The 21,630-nt window shown below is 33.2% G+C and overlaps 1 protein-coding gene across 5 annotated transcripts in view; it reads right to left on the bottom strand.

Annotated features, from left to right (window-relative positions):
• Nucleotides 1–21,630, bottom strand: part of LOC129758392 (hemicentin-2) — a 970,424-nt gene that overhangs the window by 440,669 nt on the left and 508,125 nt on the right. The gene's annotated exons all lie outside the window — the stretch shown is intronic.

Here is a 21,630-nt window from a genome sequence, read left to right as displayed (position 1 = left end):
AGTTTGACTTTAAATGTCGGTGAATTAATTAAAAAAGACAAACAAAATATTAAGATGAAGAAAATAAAGTTTTTGAAAAAATTTTCAACTATAACGTCGAATCATTTTTAAGACCAATTTATAAAATTATATTGATAACTCAAAGAAATCGTATTTTATTGCTTATTTTCTATTTGATGATTATTTTGGTAGATTTTTGCGTCCTGAGTTCACATCTTTCGTCAGATTTAATGTATCAAGTCCAGTTTTGTTGATATGGAGTTTATAAGTTCGAAAATGAATCAGTTCTGAAAAAAAAAAAATTATTCGGAATCTGTGAATTATACTTTATTTAGTTTTGAAAAAATATTTTGATGTTGATTAAATTCTCCAGTTTCTGAAAATTTGGAAAAATATTTCAAATACTCCTGATTTTACTGAAAAAAGACAAAAAAAGTTTAATTTTATTTAACAAATTTGTTGAAGCCTGCAAAACGATTTGAATTTGGCTTAAAAATTATTCAAAATTCAATTTGGTCTAAAACATTTATAAACATTCTTCAAAATTTTCTAATGAAACAAAATGGGGCAATCAAACAAGAGAAAACTTCTATCACTTTTGTTTTTGCAAATAACTTGCGGTCTTGGGGAAATTTGATTATAAAGTTTAATTCTGAATTTAAAATAAGTTGTAGTGTTTTAAAGTTTCATCAAAAAGTCAGGAATTTCCTAAATAAATTGAACTGCTGTTTGCATCTGTGCAAAATGCGGCAAAACTGTGGCTTTGTGTAATTTTTCAAAACCCGTTAGAATATGGAGTTGAGCATTGAAACAAAAGAGCAAGAAATAAGAATAAAATTGACGTTGAAATTGGTTTTTTGAAGAATATTTGATATTAGTTTATCATTTGTACTACGAACTTATTGATGAAAACGCCTGTTATAAAAACTTCTAATTAAAATCCCATTCTTAAAACGAGGTAGTGTTACTGTGTGTCAAGATTTGAGTTTCAATAAAGAACTTTTATTAACTAAAAAATCGAAATTTACAATTAAAAATTAGTTAGGCCAAAAATTATTACGAATTAAATTCCACCGGAGGAGCGCATATTTTCTAACACGTTTGTTCACACTTATTTTGTACAACGGTTAATTCATTAATTCATCTGAAAATAGTAAACATTTCCAAAACCCCTAATCCAGCGACCCCCCTCCAACTCCCCGGTCGCAGGGCCTTGATTTAAGATAATTGTTAGTTTTAGTAAAAATTGTGATAAAATACGGGCATAATCCAGGTGAATTTTTAGCGAAATCCAGACAACCGGACCAAGCTAGGCACATTAAAAAAATTTATAAAATATCCGGGCAATCTGCCAAGCTCAATCCAAACGGATTAAATAAGGTTGCCAGATTGCTCGGATATTTATGACATAATTTGGGAAATGTTTTTTATGACCCGGTTGCCTAGATTTCATTGAAAAATGCCACGATTTGCTCGGATTTATTCATGGTGTGTATATATACAGGAGGTGTTACCGAATATCGAATTCCCGATTCAGCCATTTTGGCTATTTAGGCTATGCAACTATGCGGAACTCATGAAATTTGTTCACCAACAAACCACAGAAAAGCTGAAAAAATAATAAACAAACTCATTGAGAGCTCCGCTCACTCCTAGCTTACTTACTGTGAAAATCGGAGAACCTCGTGTATCTAAGGACATTGGATTTTTTCACTTTATTTTCCAAATCAAGCAAAACAGAAATTGTGTTGTTAAAATTTTTGATTTATGCGTATAAAACGAAATTTGCTATGCAAGTTTAAAAAAAAATAATCATGAAAGGTTTTTTTGGAAGCTCAAAAAACAATTCAAAAATTGCTCTTGAGTTTTAATATAAAAATTCAATGATTTTTTTTAAGTTATTCCTGGGTTTTAACAAAACTTGCTCGGACATGCTTGGCCCAGATACGTGCTGAAAAAGTTCTGGCAACCTTTGGCTAGAACTCCTATGAGGCCCTCAGAGACAAAGGGGTTTAAGTGACAAAATGGTCGATTTTGATGTAATGATGCCAACAATTCTTCATATTTCAAAGTATAAGTTCCGACGCAGTCACATGAGCAGCGAGAAACGATACGACAAATTACAAAAATATGAAGATGATTACGAATGTCAAGTGAACTAGTTTTAAGGGAACAAATACTATGTAAATATTTAACACAAACATGAACTTCACCGTACACTTTCCCAGCAAACATGAAATCGCATTAAAAATGATAACTCAAGTCATTAATAACGTACTGCGAATCGTAATTCCAACTAACGTAAGCAAAAGGTCGTAAAAATCGTTACTCGAACTCGGATTAAATGGTTTAAATCGGATATGATAAAAAGTCCGCCATGTTTGCAGATTTTGAAGACGATTTCGTTCCTTTTTTTTTCTCCCGCGTGGGTCAAGTGAGCGAACAGTTTTGATGTTCTCTCTGCGACCATCAGTGCAACCAGTTTGCTAAAAATCAGATGTCCAATGACAGAAGCAGCAAATATTATCGCTGGCAACGGTTCACATGCGCTGAGAGAAAAATCTTGTGCTCTCTTGCATTCTTTCTATGTATGTATATTGCCTCCACTTTGGTAGGTAAATGCTGTTTTTTCGAGTTTCATACGATCATTCTATAATGTATATGAAACGTATAACAAAGTTGTTGAGAAATATACCTACAATAATGTTTGCTGGGTTTTCACTCAACACAAAACATAAACACATTTAATGAATTACCAACACTGCACACTCACAACATATAATAAGAGTGAGAATATTTGACAGAAAAGTGATACGTGAATTGAAACCTTAGATGTGTAAGTGACATGTAAATATTTATTTGCTTCAATAAATTCACTTTTGCAAACCTACTCGCGCGCATCGGACGCTTTTTTCCACCGAAAGTTCGTCAGTTCTCGGCCTTTTGTTTCTGCTCCGCCATCGCTGGTCAAATTCGATGACCTAGTTGTTGCTGCTTATCCGGATTTCGTTCACCGTTTGGGACCCTAATCGTTGGGACATCGTACAACGGAACCTATGTCCGTACAGTATATTTGAATATTTTTTCAGATTTTCAGAATTTTATTTACATACAGTTACGTTACAAAGAAAACTAAAAAAAATCCAAAAATATATGGAAAACTGCCCAACACAACAACGGTAAATCCTGTTTTCTCGAAATAGACTTCAAATAGACTTTTCGTTCGTTGAATCAACCCTGTTGGGACCGAAGCGTACCTTCGACTACCGAAAACGTCCGACAACCGAGCGTGACTTGACAGAAACATTATTTTAGTCAAAAATTCGACACAAAACTCTATTTTTTCATAACATTAATTGATAATTTGTTAAATGTTCAGTGAAAAAAATTGAGAAAATTTGAATCGAATCAGTTTAAAGAGCCACAAACATTTTAATTTTCATTGTGATGGTCCGACATCCGATTAACAAGTGTGTTCGATAGAAACGTCCTATTAACGAGCAACTTATGTATAAGCTTTAGTTCAATGATTAACTTTTCCGGATACCACGGGTAATTATTACTTCGGAGGAAAAAGTTATAAAAGATTTCTTTTTGTTTATTTTACCCAGCTCTGCAAAATATGGGAATTTTAGCTAATTTGAAGATAAGCTTGATTGACTTTACAAACTCACAAGGTGTCATTTAACCAGAAACGCATCAGAAAGAAGAAAAACACTGTCATCACCTGAAGACTGTCAATAGAAGTGATAATGTTGACAATGAACAGTGGGGATCCATTCCCCAGTGATTCGATTTCGCGAAATCATTGAAGCAAATTTTCAATATCACGCCAAGCTCCCTTCAGCTGGCTGCTCTGTACACACATCAATTGTTGGTGCAAATATTAAAAAACCGGGAGCAGCAAATTGAAATGGGAAATCCTGCCAGTTACGGTAAACTTTTCCTTGATACTCGCTCGCACATTAGAAAACATGACATCTGCCGGAAAGAGAGGTTCTGTTTGAACGAATCCTTAACTGTACACCAAACTGACATGTGCCGTGCCCGTGCACTTCCGCGAATGATGCTCCCAACTATGATGGCTGACTTCCCAAACCATATCTGGCACCCTCTTCTGGCAAGTAGTAAGTAGATGGCGCCAGGGCTTAATGATCAAAGTTCGTAAACCCACAAATCCGGCAAGTGCATTTTCTCATGCAGCAGCAGCAGCTTCGCAAAACCGGTCGAGATTGTTTTCGAGCGACACGAAATTGTCGAAATGAGGTTGCCAAACATAATGGAATCCGTCGTCGTCGTCGTCGTTTGGCCGGGCGGGGTCTCGATTTCAGCTTCTTCTTTGAGTCAAAGACAATGTGAATGGGTCCACACCATGGTACAGTTTGACCGGGCAACCGGAAAATGACAAACTCAAACATGAATCCGGAACCCGGGCTTTTCGGTTCCAGAATTACGACGAACCCGGGACGTTTGCCTTGAAGGGAAAACGTCCAATGCCAACACCTTCTTCTTGTTCTGACTTGGGAGCTGCCAAATCTGGACAATCGCTTTTGATCTGGTTTTACGAGCTGAAGCATCACAATTCATATTGACGCATTTGAGAATGGTTCAGAGAAGTTGAACAAAGTTGCATGACTTTCGGTGTGTAGAAATGTAATTGGTTTTCTCTTTCGGTGTTTATAGCTCGTATGATTTAGTCCTTATAGTCAACTGTCACATATCGATTTGTAATTTGAAATTTTACTAGGAATTTATTTTTGAGTGATTAAGCCAGGATTGTACCCTTTATATCATTTTCTAAACATACTTTTTTTACAACATGATTCTTACAAACGTAGAACGTGAAGTTACTATGTAGAATTAACCAAATGTTCGTAAGACATGAGAAAATACCGAATGAGGATCTAGTGTGTAGCCCCCTTACTTTCAATATGAATTCATAGAACTTAGCTTAGATATTATAAAAAATTGCAAAATTGGAGAAAAAATTTCAACTTTGTTAACCTATCATCTAGTTTTTTTCGATATTCTTTGATACAACTTTAATCTGCGAATAGGTTCGGATTAAGCCATCGGGGAGCCGCTATGATTCGATTTTTTTTTTCAAATGTCATCTCAGAGAGTACAAAACATTTTAAAAGTATAAAATAACTGTGGATAAGTTCAGTATTCTGTCTTAAAATAGCCATATTGTCTGCGGAGAAGATAGTCTCTGGTATCTTCAAATAAAAACTGTTAATTAACCACGTGCGAACATTGCGGAAGGGCTTAGAAATTTTTCTAAAATGAAAGCTTTGATTTAAGCTGCAAATCAAAATTTAATTCTAATTTTTTTTCCAATACCCTTATCACCAACTAAAACTCTCTGATTTATTCCCGGTTAGATATTTTAAATGAATTCCGTTTAATCATTGATTGTCTGATTTATGCTTCATCGAAACATATTTTTCTAATGACAATTGGGATGTATAATGAAGATTTGAAACATAGAATACAAAACTCAAAAAAATAAATTCGAATTTCAAGGAGTTACAGATATAACAGTTAAAAAATTCAAAACTTAAAATCAGATTATATTCAGAACCACAATTCAGTTTTTCAAATCTAAATCATAATTTGGAATAAAGTTTTAAGAAAAAAAAATAAGAAATAAATAAAAAAAATCAAAGTTACAATCAGAGCGAAATCGGAAAGTGCACCAAATGTGCATTTCAAATTTATATCTTTGAAACACAAAAAAAAAACATTTTCTTAAGATGTTTATGAATATGATTCTCATCAGATAAAAAAATGTTATCAAATTTTTATTTCAAATGTGACAAAAGTTTCATTCAGAAATGATCGAATAAAAAAACAGCATAGATTAAATGAGCATTAAAAAATCATTAAAAAAAAGCCAGATAAGGAATCCAAATGTGTCTAGTACCTTGAACAATGATTCTGAGTTCTCAAAATTCTGAAAAAAACATGAATCTGAACTTCAGGAAATTGAGAAAAAAAACAAAGGACTTTAAAATCTCGATGAATTGAATTTGGAAAAAGATAAGATTAAATACAGTACCGTTCATAATTGTATAGAAATTGGAAGCAAGTGCACTGTCACATCGAATTTGAACTTCCATAACTTTTTACTCTGATGATATTTTTTGATCAAATTTTTTCGCGTTAGATTGATCAACTGTCACACTATCATTTCACAAAATTTGACCTTTCTGGAGTTTTTGTGGCCTGAGAAACAGTAATTCTACGAAAATCGGACTTTTTGGACTATTCTTATTCAAACTGCAATACCTCTGAAATAACGCTACATTTTTTATTGAAATTTTGCACAGTGATTGTTGAAATATAAAGCTGGCATGTCTGAAGTTTTCAGAAAGTTCTTTCGACGAGATCAAAAGTTACGCGAGGTGCAATATTTCAGGCATGGATCTAGAAATGCGATTTCTATAGAATTCTGGACGAATGTTTCCATAGGAAAATCATATTCTTTGTTTATCAACCAGTAAATCAATTTCAACCGAAAAATCACAACAATATCACGAGATTCATATTTAAAAACACAAATGGATCATTTATTCCATTTTTTCTTTTCTTCATTGCTTTTGCCAGACATTTTTTGTCTGTTTGGTGGAGGAAATGATATTTTTCTTATGAATCGTCCAAAGTTCTATAGAAATCGCATTTCAAAGTTCATGCCTGAAATATTGCACCTCGCGTAACTTTTGATCTCATCGATAGAACTTTTCGAAAAAATCAGACATGCTAGCTTTATATTTCAACAATCACTGTGCAAAATTTCAATAAAAAATGTAGGGTAGTTTCAGAGATATTGCAGTTTGAATGAGAGAAGTCCAAAAAGTCCGACTTTCGTAGAATTACTGTTTCTCAGGCCACACAAACTCCAGAAAGCTCAAATTTTGTGATATTATAATGTGATAGTTGATCTATCTGACCCAAAAATTTGATCAAAAAACATCATCAGAGTAAAAAGTTATGGGAGCTCAAAGTCGAAGTGACAGTTTCACATTTCAAGTCTAAGACAGGTTTTGGGATGGAAATTCAATAAAGATACTCTGTACTGTCGATAGGTCCTATTTAAGCAACTACAGTTTTTTTTAATTTTTGTTTTCAAAAATAGAGAGGGAATTTTTAAACCAACGGAAATTTCATTAATATTGATTGAAAAGTAAAAAGTTTTAAAAATACCCGGTTTTAACCCGGATACTGCCTGGATAAAATTCTGAAATTATTTTATAATAAAGCTTCTTTGTTCTTTCTTAGCACCGTGAATCAGTTTGGCGAAATAAGCTGCTATTTTAGTGCCCTAACCATTTCTTAGAAGGTTAACGTAATAATAAACATTATTATTGAGCAAGACATTTGGATGAAATGGAAATGAGGAGATGTTTTTCTTAATTTTACCTCTTGTGTTCCAAATTCCTGAATGACATGTTTCGATAAAAATAAATAAAATTTTTGGTGTTTTGTCTCATATTCTCCTCAATTTGTGGAGTTTTTTTCGAATCCAATTTACATTATTTTCTTCCAGATTTTGTGTTCAAAAGTTTTGAAACTCAATACCAAAATTTTGATATTTTCAGCCCGCAAAATGCGGGAGAACTCCTTCACTGCTTACTCTAAGGGGGCCCCTTAACTTATGTAAGAGAAAGACTGTTCTCGATATTATTTCACGGGGGCCCTTTAGTCGTTATATTTCAAGTTTTCCTTCCAATTTTAAAGTTTTAATTTCTTTACATAGATTTGTAAAAATTAAAATAGTATGATTAAAATAATTTTAAAACTTTTTTCGGTCTTGTCTACGAATCTATAATTTTCCTTGTGAGAGAATATTGATAAAAGCTGATTTTCGTATTTAGTATACCAGGTAGACTTTATGAGCTCATTAAGAAATTTTTTGTAATAAATGTCATTTTACAAATTAAAATGATTCACCTGTTGTTAAATAGATTTTTTTTGAAGAAACTTTTCAATTATTTATTTTTTATGAGCTTCTTCATATCAATGAAAGTTAATCGAAATGTTCGAGAAACAAATATATGAGATAACATTTTGATTATAATTATAATCAACTTAAATACGATTTTCAAACAACTATTTATCCTGTTGTATTTTTCAGAATGATGATTCGAAAATATCATGTTGTTATTAATCAATTTTGAAATTCATTTCTCATTATGGATTGATAAAAAAAATTCATTTCTATATCTATGTTTTATTCTATTCTATTATTATTTTTTAACTTTATTTGATCTGAACCGAATGTATGAAAATTTTAATCACTTGTTTGGAAAAGTAACAATTTTCCAGTAAAGAGGGTAAATAAAATGAATAAAATGAAAAATTTTGTTCACAAATTTAAAAATAAATCCTTTTTCATCGATGTTTTAGAAATAATAAAAAACAAAATTGCTATAATTTTAACTTATTTGAGAATGTTAATAAATTCGCGCTTTTTTTTGAAAAACAAAACTGTTAACAAAGGAATTGAAAATATTTTTTTTTGTTTTGAAAAAATGATCAACTTTCTCTGCAAAAAAAAATGAGTGAATAATTTAGACTTCTCAGGAAAAGTGACATAAGTTTCCTCTTTGATTTTTTTTACATTTTCACTGAAATTCAGGAATTTGATCAAAATTCAAAGAAACTTGAAGCTAAAATTAATCTCAGATTTTATTGAATACAAAACGTTTTGCAGTCTTCTTCATAGATGTTAGATAAATTAAAAACATTAATATAAAAAAATTAAAATCACCCTTTTCTGAGGTCAGAAATGAAATAGTTAGACCATTTTCAATTGAATTTTCTTAAAATTGTCAAATAACTTTTTTTCCTCTAACTAAAGCATTGTATTTCTGAAATTCGAAAATCTAGGCAAAATCTTAAACCTTCATAAAATTCAGGATCATGAATATAATTTCAATCGGTTTCAAGTTTTTATGTAGGTTTTTTTTTATTTTATTGAGCAGCAATTCAGTATAAATTGCTTAGTTTTATAATTATACGAGCCATAGTACCAAAACTAGAGGTGATTGACAAAATCTGACGGAATATTTTATGAAGCCAAATTCATTCGAAACAGTTATTGAAACATATTTTTGCACTAACTTAGCTGATCTCTTTCCAATAATAATTTTTTTGTCAAATCTGAAACTGGATTATAATTTCAATTTTAATTATCATTGTGTGAATGATTTGGATTGATGATTGGTATGGTTTCTTAAAATTTAGCCGAGTTCGGAAACAAAATTCAAAATATGATTATTAAATTAGGTATATCATATGGCATTATGAAATTTGAAATTAAAACGAATACACACATGGAAATTTATGACATTACTCATTCTTGAGTTTCAAATCTTACTTTTAAATGATGACTGATGATGAATTCAAAATCTTAGGTATGATATTTGAATCAGAATTTTATTCTTTTTTTTAAAATTTCATACACTCGCTTCTAAAATCAAAATTTCGGATTAATGACTTTTTCTTCGAATTTGAAAATATTTAGAACAAAATAAAACCTTATAGGCAACTTTTGATAAAAAAAATTATATTTTTTGCCTTTCTTTCAGAAAGGTATAGTTATCGGTCGATTTGGGAAATCATTAATTATGGGTCTTAGATATACCTTTATAGGTACCTATCGAATCAGGTCGACGAGCTCAGACGTTGTCAGTGTATTTGTGTGTATTGGTGTGATTTTTTGTAAACTTTGTCACCACGTTTTTGCGAAACTGGGAAGTACAATAAAAATGATTTTTGTCTTAAAAAATTTTATTTTTTTCCTTCTTCAATGTATAAAACAAAGGAAAAAAAACTAAATAGTTTGAAAAATAAATTTTCATTGTAATTATCATCAAATCATCACTCCAAAAAAAGTGTCAATTTGGCTTGCTAGCCACAACCAGCAATCACTAATGAAGATGATAAAAAAACATGGCGCGATAAGCGATGGGCTCGCTTACACGACGTGTTAGTTCCATTACGGAAAACAAAGGGCGCCTTCGATTGAATGACGCATGACAATAATGATTAAAGATCATTAAATTTGACGAATTAGAATCAGAAAATTCTGTGTCGAAAAGTATAATGATCTCTAAATCATGATAAATTAAAATTATTTAAGATTCGTAAACCAGTTCAGCTGTAAGCCGAACCGGTGTCAAAACAATCTGGAACTGAAGTCCCGATTTGAAATTTCAAAAAGCGATTGCGTCAAAAGAAACAACCTCTTAGCTACAAGTTTTTTTTTTGCCAGGAATTTACCACTAGGTGGCATTCTTAGCTACAAGGTTTAAGCTAAGGGGCTAGACTCTCAAAACGAATATTTCGCTAGTGATGGTAAATCCACAGTTTGCTCTGAGAAGGGAAAACGAAACGGGGACGCGGACTATGCATGCACACCATCCCATCCTCTCACGTTGCCAGCGGCTTTGGCGTAGTGGTTAGAGTTCAAGTCATCTACGCCAAAGTTCATGAGATCGAATCCCGGTCATGGCATACATAGTACACTTTCTGTGGTCTGGTGGTTTTAGCATTTGTGAGATGCTAGCCATCATTACTTCGAAAGATGTGCGCTTAGAAAGAGACGAACCAGCCCAAGGCTGAAAGTCTCTATAATAAGAAAAGAAAAAAAAAATCCTCTCACGTTGCGTTCGTGCTCAGGAAGCTTCTTCCTAAGCACAAACGACAGGAGAGAATTTCGCCCGTGAATCTTATTAGACAAACGCTACTCAATCCTCTCGAGCTTTAAGCTCTCGGGCTAGTTTTTTCGTTCCCTTTTCTCTTAAGACCTAACATTGCGCGATGAAAGCTTTTCGCTCGCATAGGAAAACCTGTGCAATTGTTGCGTTTTGTTGTTGGGGTTGGTGTCTGACGAAAACGGCTTGGGAGTCAATCCAAACAATAGCGCCACCAAGTCCTCCATAGTAGTGTTTGAAGCATTTGGGATTTTTTGTTGGAACATGCACATAAATACGAATTAACCATTTTGGCCAGGTTGACCAAAAACCAAATTTAACTAGATTGACAAAATTAACGAAACTGACGAAATTGACAAGATTGACTAAATTGCCAAAACTGAGAAAGTTGACAAAATTGATAAAATTTACAAGATTGACATAATTGACGAGATTAACAAAATTGACAAAACCGCCAAAACTGACAAAGTTGACAAAATTGGAAAAAATTTACAAGATTGACAAAATTGACCAAATTGACAAAACTGACAAAATTCACAAAATTCACAAAACTGACAAGATTAAAAAAATTGACAAGGTTGACAAAATTGACAATTTTGACAATTTCGACAAAATCGACAATATTGACAAAATTGACAAAACTGGCAAATTTGACAACATTGACAAGATTGACTAAATTGACAAAACTGACAAAATTGACAAGATTGACAAAATTGACAAAATTGACAAAATTGACAAAATTGACAAAATTGACCAATATGACAAAACTGACAAAATTCACCAATTTGACAAAATTGACAAATTCGTCAAAACTGACAAAATTTACAAAATTGACCAAATTGGCAAAACTGACAAAATTCACTAAATTTACAAATTTGACAAAATGACCAAATTGTCAAAATTGATAAGATTGATAAAATTTACAAAATAGACAAAACTGACAAGATTGACAAAATTTAATCCTACGACCGCCCATCCGAATCAATCTTGGAAATCGAACTTTTCCTAAAGATCGAATAATTCTAGTTAGGACCCATTTCAGGTGACCACTCAGCATTTCGGCAGTTCTTATTTTTCAGAATTTTCAAAAAAAAAAATACTCTTTTTAAAGTAATTTTTCAAAGATAACTTTCAAACATAAATAGGAAATGGTCAACTTTTGAAAAATCTAAAATAAGCAAGCTGTGTCGTACGCGTGATGACTTCATTAGCTATTTTATCGAGAAATAAACTTTAAATATCAAAATGTAATGCTTTAAATTCGGAATCAATTGATATACCATTTAGATTGGTACGCTATTTAAATTATCTTTTATACAAGTTTTTCTGGAACATTGCTCAAACAAATTTGTGATGTCACCGTGGAAAGGGTCTTATATAGAGATGAACATGGAAGCAGGAAAGCAATCGAATCGTTGAGGACATCTTTGAACTTCTTGTGTGATTCTTAAATTAAAATGTATCTTCAGAATTGAAATTATCTACCCAGTTTAATTGTCTTAATTATACATACTTTCTGTTAAAGTCGTGACTTTCTATTAAAAGGGTACTTGAATGATTTTTAAGCAATTTATTAAAAGGTAATCAAAAGAGAAAAGAATAAAAATTGATACCCTTTATTTCAAAGTTTTAATTTTTTTTAATTATGTTTCATAGCCAACGGTAAAATAATTGAAAAATAAATGTTGCCTTTCTATGTTTTACATTTTTTTTTTTTGTTTAGATAAAATTTATTAGGCATATTACTTACCAAAAGTTTTTATGTGCCGGGGAGCTTGTTTAATTTCATCTTAACACTACTAGGGAGAGGTGGTTGGAAGGGATTAGGATTAGGAGAAGGGGTCAAAGGTGTTGGGTTCGTTTTGCCGTACTGTTTGACGACAGAAGAAGACGATTTGTTGGTCTCATTGAGGGTATTATCGCTATCGGCTAACACTTCATGTGCACGGCGGGGGCATGGAGATCGTTTGCGAGGTGGGCTTTCAACTGTAAGCACTTTCGGTCCAGATTCGGTTGTTTGGTGTACGCGTTTCATTTGCTGCTGCTCGGTTGAATTCTGCTGGGTGAGATTTTTGTCCTTTTGTATTGTTCCACATCGTGTTATAGCTGCATAGCTGGGCAAGTTCGAGTTGGTGCAAACTGTGCGGCGGGCTTCTGCTATAGAAATATTTTTCTCTACGCTCATCCTCAGAACGGTTTCTTCTTCAATCCATTTTTTACAAGTTTTATCGGTGGGTGAGTGCTCCGTTGATTGGCATGTTTGGCAAAATTTTGAACCGGAACATCCAGTCGAATCATGTTTCGTACTACTGTAGTAACAGCAAATACTGCAGGATTTTTCAAACGTACAATGTTTTTTTGTGTGATTGTAACGGTAACAATTTTTGCAGAGCAGTGGTTGTGGGATATAAACTCGAGTGCGTACTCGAAGCAATCCAAACTGCACAAATTCTGGTATTATTGTCGAGTTAATCGTCAGCACCAAAGTTGGTGTACTGACAATTTTACCTTCTGATGTTTTCTTTGTAATGCGGCGAACGTGCGTAATTTTTTGAGTTGATAACTCGGAAAGCAGTTCTTCTTCGGTCATTCCATTTACTTCGTCACATCGGACAACAAATTTCCTGGTATTTAAATGAGGATGTCTACCTATTTCGATGGGAGTACCGTCTTCCAGTTTATTAAGTAGCACTAAATGCCTACCTTGATCTTTATTTCTGATCTTCAAAACATACCATTTCTTATTGCGGTCAAAAAAAGCTCCTTCGATTTTTCCCACTTGTTTTTCAACGGATCGTCCAATCAGGAACGGGTTGATTGGTAAACTGTGTCCATCCAAAGCACGTAAAAACAGGTAGTATAACTTTCCATGTAGATTTGTTGGGTCAAGCCACTCCGGAAGAGAACGGTCCGGTCGATCACCGGGCGACGGGCTCATAATTAAACGCACTACCGAGCATTAGAATGCATTCGAAAATTATTTTTTTAGCCTTTATTAAGCGAGAGCAGGGATCAGAAAATCGACTGGTCTCGCTGAAGGCTGAGAAAGAACTCCCTATGTTTTACATGTTTGTTTTCAATTTGTAACTTGATGAAAAAAATATCTTAAATTGAATTTTTAATGTAATACACGTTTGAGTTCTGAGATCGAATAAAAAAACGAAATCAAATCAACAAATATGTTAAATGGTAGCAACCGAAAAGTAAATACTGAAGTAAAGTCATTATGCCCATGTTGCTATGCAATTTTTGGAGAAAAAATGTAAAAATTATTTCCTAAATGATGAACTTATTCGTAGAACTAAAGTGGTACGAAATCATAACTAAACTTCTTCGATTTTCTCTACGAAAAAAATTGAGGTTAAGAGTTTTAACATTACATAATAGTTACAATGTTGAAGGAAAGATATGAAAGTAAGGCTGCCAGTATAAATCATACGCTTCATAACGAAAGGCACTTCAGTGCCTATTGGAAAATTTAAAAAAAATAACTGCAATTTGTTTGAAAAACGCCATGGAGTGAAAATTTTTGAAAATTCAAGGGTATAGGGGAACTGGGGGTAAGACGCCCACGTTAAGAAGAATCTTTCATTACTCGTATATGAAGAATGCAATCCAGTAAATTCGACAAAAGTTTTCAAAAGGGAACTAATCTTCACCAGAAATATACAAACAGGAACACTTTTACCAATTATGTACGTCTTAATCGTTAAATTTTGAAAGGCTTTCTAAAGAATGATCTCCATTTCGTTTGGGGAAAAGTGCGCATATGTGTGTACTCAAACGCGCCGTTTAACGATTAATAAGTGTTTATTAATCCAAAGGCCTCCGAAAGTGTTTGCCAGGTCAAAACACTGCTTTTCTACTTCACAGATGGAAAAATGTATTGCTACGCGTAGTGCTGCCAGTTATACTGACGTTCTTGAGAATAGTTAATTAAATATTTATTAAATTTAGGAATTTTGAATAAATTCGTTTATATTTATGTTACATTTTCAGATTCAACATATGAATAACCTTAAAATTATTGTCATGAAAACTGCATATAAATTTAAATAAATATGAGTCATGCTTAAAGATAAACGGACATGGCGCGTTTTGCCCTGCCTAGACATGTTTATTAAAAATCGTTTAAAATAACAGAAAAAATAATTGAATGAGGAAATTTTTCGTTGTGTGATGATTGTCAAGACCAATGTTCATCATTGGAACAGATGCCAGGTAAATGTTTTGCTGATAGATGCCGCAAATCCTTACGAAAAAAGTTGAAAAATTGCAGGAAAAGCTCCCAAAAAATTTTGTTTTCTTTTTTCGTCAAATTTACGCAAAATATAAAACTTAGAAAGTCCACAAATGTTTTTAAACGCATTGAAGTGTAAATAGAACAAACTGGCATTTTCAGATATGTTGAACAATGTTTGTTTAGTGAAATACTGATGGTGGCGCATCTTGTCCCGACTGCGCATTTTATACCCAGTTCCCCTACCAACTAGGAAAAGTTCTAAATTTTTATGAAGTTCGATTATTTTTGTATATTTTTAACGGGTTTTCCCGCTTGGGGAGGGGATCAAACCCCTCCCCCCATAGGACCGCACCTGATTTTAAGGGGATTATTTCCAAACTTCACAAATCATTACAATGAAAGAGATTTATTATAAGGTTTTCGATTTTAAGTCGTGAAACGCCATCATTTTTTAACCTGGATGCTTTTCCCTTTCATGGCGACCGTCATAATATGCAGGGATACGATTTTCTTGACAAAATTATATAACAACAATGTTTTACCTTCAGCTAAACTTTTTTTTTTATCGTGCAAATAATATTCTCAACCTGTTTTACTGTGTGTGTGAATGTGATAATTTCATGTGATCGGTGATGTCAAATATTAAACGGTTTTTCTTTAAATATTTTATTTAGTGGCCAATAATATCATGAGTTAACTATTTTGGTCAACAAACCTGCCTGCAGCTCATTTGTAATACACATTGGTCCTGGGTAAAAAGCCGCAGCGCATCATGCTGGTTGGCCCTTTCCTCAGGACTTGGTGTGACTTTCTCACGTGGCGTCGGCTTCGGCATCGGTTTGCCACCATACCAACTGCCATGTGGCGCATCGGGGTTTTCCAATCCAATTCACCCACATACATACACACGCGTCCAATCGCCTATAGTTGGAGGGAAAATGGGGGAACTCTTCGGGAAAACCAAGCTCCATTTATCAAACTTTCAATATACAAACACACATATAGGCTGGCTGCATGGATGTATTTCGCGGTTGTATGAAGAAGCAGAGAGCTGGCCGATACCAATTTCAAAACTGTCACAAACAATCGCGAAACTTGGTCGGTGCTTCGGTAGAATGTCCTGGGCGTCGGCGTCGGCATCGTCCTTGTTATGTGTTGGTGGGCTTTGTTTACAATCTGGAGGCTATAAAGTAAAACCGGGGCAAGGTGCTTTTGAAACCGAAGACTTTACGATAATTGAACCCTCCTGGGTGGATTCAATGAAGGTTTGCTGTGGTGCTGTTTGGGGGCATAGAATCTCGTTAGGCTGGCTGAAAACGGTCGTCGAGTTTCATGGTCAAGAATAATTAATGTTGGACCATTACTAAGGCAACTGAATGAGAAGTAAGGTATAAATCATATGAATTGAAGTTGGAAACTAACTATTCTAACTCAAGTAGACCGTGTCCGTATTGTATTGTATTTCATACCGGAATATGTATGCACGTAAGAGAATTGCATGAATCCGTTTGAAACCACAAGGAGTTTAAAAATCGAGATGTCTTATTACCACAAAGGGCTGATTCCATGCATACAGTGAAAAATACTCTATGATACTGGTTTGGTACTTAATTATGTACCAAAAGAAAGGATGAATATCAAAACCCTCATCGCATTGACTTGAAATATCAAATCATATATTAAAATTGCGTAAAAAGTATAATGAAAGAGCATTAAAGAACCCGCAAACCCACAGAATCTTCAGGTTAGTCTAAATATATAAAAATGGATTTCTGTCTGTCTGTCTGTCTGCCTGTTCTCTAAAGACTCAAAAACTTCTGAACCGATTTGCTTGGAACATGACAGACGCTGGGGAAGGTTTCTATAATAGTTAGAGACTCCTCCCTTCTTCCTGGAAGAGGGGAGGAGGTCTCTCATATAAAAATAATGAGTCTTCATAACTCGAGAACTGATCATGTAAATGGTTTCAAATTTGGTATGGGAGTGTATATATTTGGCTACGATAAATGTTCCTAAAATAGTTTGGTACCCCTCCCTCCTTCCAACGGGAAAATAAAAAGGAAGGAGGAAGACTTCCATACAATTTTTCGCACAATTCAAGAAGTCATCAAGCAAACCAAACCAAATTTTACATGAAAGAGTATAAGGGTAGAAAAAATATTTTGAAGATGGTTTGAGACTCTTCCTCCTTCTAGTGTGAAAATAAAAAAGGGGGAGGGGACTCCCAAACATTTTTTTTGAAAAATTCAAAACTAATCAAGCTAATGGAACCAAATTTGACATGGGTTTTATCTGGGTACGAGAAATGTTTCTATGATTATTTGGGACTCCACTCTCTACGATTGGTGAGATACAAAAGGAGGAGGGAGTTTTTCATATATTTATGCAATATTCGATAGCTTATCATTCAAATTAATCCAAATTTCGCATAGGGAGGTATAAGGCTACGAGTCCAGTTTCTACGATTTTTGAGGCCCATCTGTCCTTCCACTGGGGGGATAAGAAGGTTTGAGAGGGGTCTCTATTTTATGCATAACTCGAGAACTAATCGAATAAAAACCAAATTTATCATGGAAGTATATTCGATTACGTTTTTTTTATGTTTCGAGACCCTTCCCTCTCCAACGGGAAGAGAGGATGTCATACAATAGTTTCGGATTCTTCAAGAACTTATTATTCATATTAGAGATGTACCGAATATTCGGTCGCCAATTCGCCAAAAAACCGTTAAGCCGAATATTCGGCTCACCAAATAGTTTTAGAAAAAACGAACACACACACATAGGATCTCAGTGAAACTTCATGTTTCTTTGAAGAGATCTAAATTCTACTTAAGACTAAGCGTACATCTTTCAAGGATATAATGGCTAGCATCTTATTAATGCTAACACCACCAAACCACAGAAAGAGTACTTTGTTTGCCGTGACCAAGACTTGATCTCATGACCTCTGGCTTAGAAGACTTGAACGCTATCCTCTAGGCCACGGTTGAGCTAAGTATTCGGCCGAATAGGCCGAATATCTTCTACAGACTTGTAAATTTTTCAAATATTTTATGATAGTTTATAAAATATCCTTAAGTTATGTTGTAAAAGCTACACATGCATTAAAAACTTATGGTTTCAGCAAAACATCTAAGGTGTATCCGCGTATCTTTCACTGTAGATCGTACAGGAGGATGCTGAACGGTATCGCTTTATACTTTGGTTATAGTGTATTTCAGATTTTCTGGATATATTCGGGCTTGCCCATAAATTCAAAGAATCCAGATAAGTCAAACTGGACGGGATATCCAGATATTGCTTAATACTCCCCGAATTTTGCTCGGGTTTATTAAGATTATTTGCTAAATCGAATAAAAAACTCAAATTCCTCTTTAAAATATTTCAGATTTTGTGTTCAACTTTTCAAAAATTTTAAAATAATAAAAAAATTCTTCTTTTTTTTCAAAAATCTTTCTGAATGCCTGACCGTCTGGATTCGGGTGGTTGAAAGTATGGTTAGCTTATTGTTTAAAACTCTCTATCTTTTCAACAACTTTTTTAAAGAGATGTTGCTCCAATTCGACCTTCATCTAATTCAATATCAGGGAAGCAATTTCAAAAATCTTGGCACCTGTTTCGATATGTTTTATCCCAGATTTCACAGGAACGCAATCTCTTTGGTGATAAACGCCCTAGAACCGACAAGTCATCTGATGTCTTTTCGGTTATTGGTGAAATTTAAAAAATCAGAAAAACCTCTACTTAAAAATATCTTATAAAACATCCTTCGAAAATATCATCTGGTTGAAATCAATCGACCTAAAAACATGAGAGGCATTAATATGGAAGAAATAGAAAGCATTGAAATAATCGCTTAAGGTTTTTTCATTGAAAACTCAATGGAATATTCGGCCGAATATTCGACCGAATATTCGTTTGGCCGAATAGTTGAAAAGGTCAATATTCGGTATTCGGCCGTTCGCCGAATACCACTATTCGGTACATCTCTAATTCATATATTATAGCAGAGGATACTTGGGAAGAATTTATTCTCTATGATTGTTTAAGCTTCTTCTTCCTTCCACTGACTCGATAGGAAAGGAGAAGGGGAGCTCCAATACATTTTTTAAGAGCTCGAGTGCTAATCTTGCAGATGATAACAAATTGAGCAAAATATTTTTTCATACAAGAAACATTTCTAAGATTATTTGGTTCCCCTCTCGGTAAAGAAAAGGGAAGAGAGGTGTCATGCGTAGGTTTTGATAACTTTAAGAGCTCATCAAATAAATTAACCAAATTTAACAGGGAAGAGTATATAAGTAAGAGTAAGAGAAATGATTCTAAAGTTATTAAAAACACTTCTTTCACCTTCCAGTGGGGTATAAGAAAGGGAGAAGAAGTATCGCGCTTTTTTTTTCTATAAATTGAGACATGGCCGTAGGAACGTTTTGGGGGTTAAACCGCCCCCAGCAAAATGTTCTTCTCTAAACTCAAAATTTAAAACTCATAATAAAATGTTGATGAACGACTAAAGTTAATCAAGAGTAAAAATCTCGACTCAGAACTTAAACCAAAACCTCGAAATCTTATCTCAGGTCCAAAATTCTACTAAAGATTTAAAAAAAATTCTCACTTGTTGATAGAAACTTACGGACTGTACTCGAAAAACACTATCAAAAGTTGTTCACAAAATAAGTTGGTGTATAAATTTTGGGTATTTTACCCAGCTTACTCTCCAATATCGAGTTTTCAATAAGAATAGACTCACTAGGGTTGCCTGAATATCCGGATTTGGCCGAATGTTTTTACTTATTTGCTGCATCAAAGAATAATTTAAATTGCGTGATAACAATTTTGTATTTTGCTTCCAAAACCATTTTTTTTAACACAGTGTATCCAAATAAACTGGCTGATATGTTTCGATGAAAACAAACTTCTTTTCGAGTTTTTCTTCCTGATTTTAATTGAAGAATTTTCCCTTTTTTTCTGGATATTGTCCAGATTTTAGGTTGTAAACTTTAAAATAGAATGCCCGGATTATGCAAGGTTTAAAAATAAAATAACCCAGATTTTCCCAGCCCGGATAAGCGCCGTAAAATATTTGGTGAGCATAGGTTTGAATAATTTCCGATGTTCTGGTTCAATTTTTTTTCAAATCTTAATTTGTTACCGGATTGTGGAATCTGTTTCCAGTTTAGAATTCTTGATTTTCAGATTGGTTCCTCATTGAGGCAAAATCCTGATCCGAATCTTGGTTTTGCATTTAAAACTAAAATAAGATTCATTTTACGTGTTCGAAACTCATCATTCCGGAATATTAATATATTATTTAAAATAACAAACCATTTTTTAAATTTCGATTTGAAATTTTTAATATTAATTTTTATGCCGAATCGAAACTTTAAAAAGTTCCATAATGATGACCCAGAAATGAAACTTCAGAGTTTTCGAATAATTAATTGAAAGAAATATTCATATAGAAAATCGAAGATTCAAAATTCGATCAAGTGATTTCTGGTTAAGAATTCTGTCTGTTCTGTTCTGTTTATATTAATTTTGTATTTTTGCTAGGACTTAATGTTATGAAATTAATTTTTTAGAATAGGAATTCAAAATTTGTATTCAGGTTCAAAATGCATAATTCAGATTTTTAATTTAAATTCAAAATTGCCCAAAATAAAACATAAAACAGGTAAAATCCACTGTTATAAAACCAAATCTGAACTCATTTTTAAATTTCGTTCCTTGAAAAATCTTACTTTAAAATTTTCACAGGATTTCAATAATGAAATAAATTATTAATGAAAATTTATTGTTTATAAAATAACTTGTTATCTTTCAGATAATGCTTTCACAATCTCTCATTCATTTTTTAAAGCTTCAAAAAAACTTAACCCTTTTAGGACTGTAACGGTTTCTTATTCTTATTAGGGTGAAAATCGCATGGTTTTGAAAATTTAAAAATAACTGGTGAAACCAACATTTTTTCTCACTTCGTCGATTTGAGGTCCCATCAAGCTTATATCTTTTGATGTACAAGCGGTATGATTATGTGTGGATATAAAGTTTTTAGAAATGGATAATAAAATGGAAAAGTGTGGTATGATGCCCCAGTTGACAGTATTTTTTATGTAAAATGTTTTCAAAAAGATCTATATCCTACTATAGAGAAAAAAATGAGAAAAATCTTTTCGAAAACTATACCTAAACATCAACCGACAAATACTTTTACTAAATTACTATTACTAAAATCAGCAAATAAAGGATTTTCCAAATATTTTTGTTAGTTTTGTTTATTCAATTCAATCAAAAATGAATTTGTCTTTTTTTTAATAACCTGGATTTTAAACAAACGATAGCGGAAAGTTTCAATTGCACTTACTTGCAATTGGTGAATTTTGCATTATGCATCATTTGCTCTTAAGGACTCAAATTATTTGTAGATAAAAAAATTTGTATAACAATGAATTTTCTTTTAAATGGTATTTATAAATTGCTATAAACATTTTTTTTTGTCGGGTTTCTTTACTTCTCCTGGCAATTTTGAAAGAAAACTGTTTGCTAACAACGCCGTTTGCTAACAACAAATATTGAATTCTGAAAAGAGGCCTCAACAGATCACTGTGTTGAATACACAATGGATATCGCGTTGCTATCGATCCCAAAAAAGGAGGAATGAAAA

Source organism: Uranotaenia lowii, chromosome 3 (assembly GCF_029784155.1).
Source record: "Uranotaenia lowii strain MFRU-FL chromosome 3, ASM2978415v1, whole genome shotgun sequence".
NCBI classification, from domain to species: domain Eukaryota; kingdom Metazoa; phylum Arthropoda; class Insecta; order Diptera; family Culicidae; genus Uranotaenia; species Uranotaenia lowii.
Note: the sequence above shows the minus strand (reverse complement) of the source record. Positions and strands in the feature narration are given on the sequence as shown.